This window comes from Polistes canadensis, unplaced genomic scaffold (genome assembly GCF_001313835.1).
Source record: "Polistes canadensis isolate GaletaPanama2010 unplaced genomic scaffold, ASM131383v1 scaffold_28, whole genome shotgun sequence".
Lineage (NCBI taxonomy): Eukaryota > Metazoa > Arthropoda > Insecta > Hymenoptera > Vespidae > Polistes > Polistes canadensis.
This window is the reverse complement of record NW_014569575.1, coordinates 599,452-600,573: the sequence shown is the minus strand read 5'-3', so window position 1 is coordinate 600,573 and position 1,122 is coordinate 599,452. Positions and strand designations below refer to the sequence as shown.

General features: G+C 25.8%; 1 protein-coding gene across 1 annotated transcript in view; it reads right to left on the bottom strand.

Annotated features, from left to right (window-relative positions):
• Positions 1-1,122, bottom strand: part of LOC106783993 — an 11,015-nt gene that overhangs the window by 6,603 nt on the left and 3,290 nt on the right. The window lies entirely within an intron of this gene.

Sequence of the window (1,122 nt, the reverse complement as noted above, 5' to 3'; positions counted from 1 at the left end):
ATATATATATATATATATATATATATATATATATATATATATATATATATATATATCGATGGAAATGAAAACAATTTGAACTTTTATGAGATAGAAACAATAAATATATAATGTTTCAGTTTTTTCTGACGTCACTAAAACAACGGACTACACAATAATCAATAATTTTTAACGAAACAATTTATCAACGATTTCTTGCTTTTTACAGTGTGTATTTCTTTTTTTTTTCAATGTACTTATTAATGAAAAAAATATTTTCTTTCTTTTATTTTTGTTCTTCATACGTAGTTTAGCATCAGTTCCTTTAAGATAAAGTACAAAAATGCTACAATGTTTTTTAACGACTTGTTTTAATGCTCTAATCTATGACACCACACATACACGTACACATACATCATACATACATAAATACATACATACATACACACAAATTATGCACGCACGCACGCATGCATGAAAATTCATTGTCAAGAGAGACGAAGTCTAATATCATTTGACTTAATATTTAAAATAAGGACACTTTGAAGAAATGATAGCTCTCTTTTAATACATCACGCGGAAATATATTCAAGCAAAATAGATGTATCGCATGTTCCAACACAAGAACTTTTCTGTACTTAATAATCACGTGCCTATTATTATCATTAATTTGTTTCACCTAAATATCTATGTTTAGATGAAATCAGATTCTCTTGTTGCGAGACCTGTTATTACATTTAAATTTCGTGTCAAGACATTTTCTCGATCTGATTTTAAATAAAAGATAAAAAACTATATATATAAATAAATAATCTCCTCGGATTTAGAAAATGTTCCGAAGGTGTACGGTGTAATATAGTCTTGCCAAGATAGACATTTAAAACTGACCAGCAGTGCGTAAGTACGTTATAGAGGTGGAAAGAATCTTTCAAATGGAGAAATATAGTATAAATATTAATGTGTGATTGATTAAAATTCCATTTTAAAAGCGTATACCATTTTTAGTAGTTCAGGAATCTCTAAAATTATTGATGCAATATTCTAATAGAATAGAAAGAAATTTTACTGATACATCAGAAAATTTCTATAAGCATGTTGTTATAATCCTTAAATAAATATATATATATATATATAAATAATTAT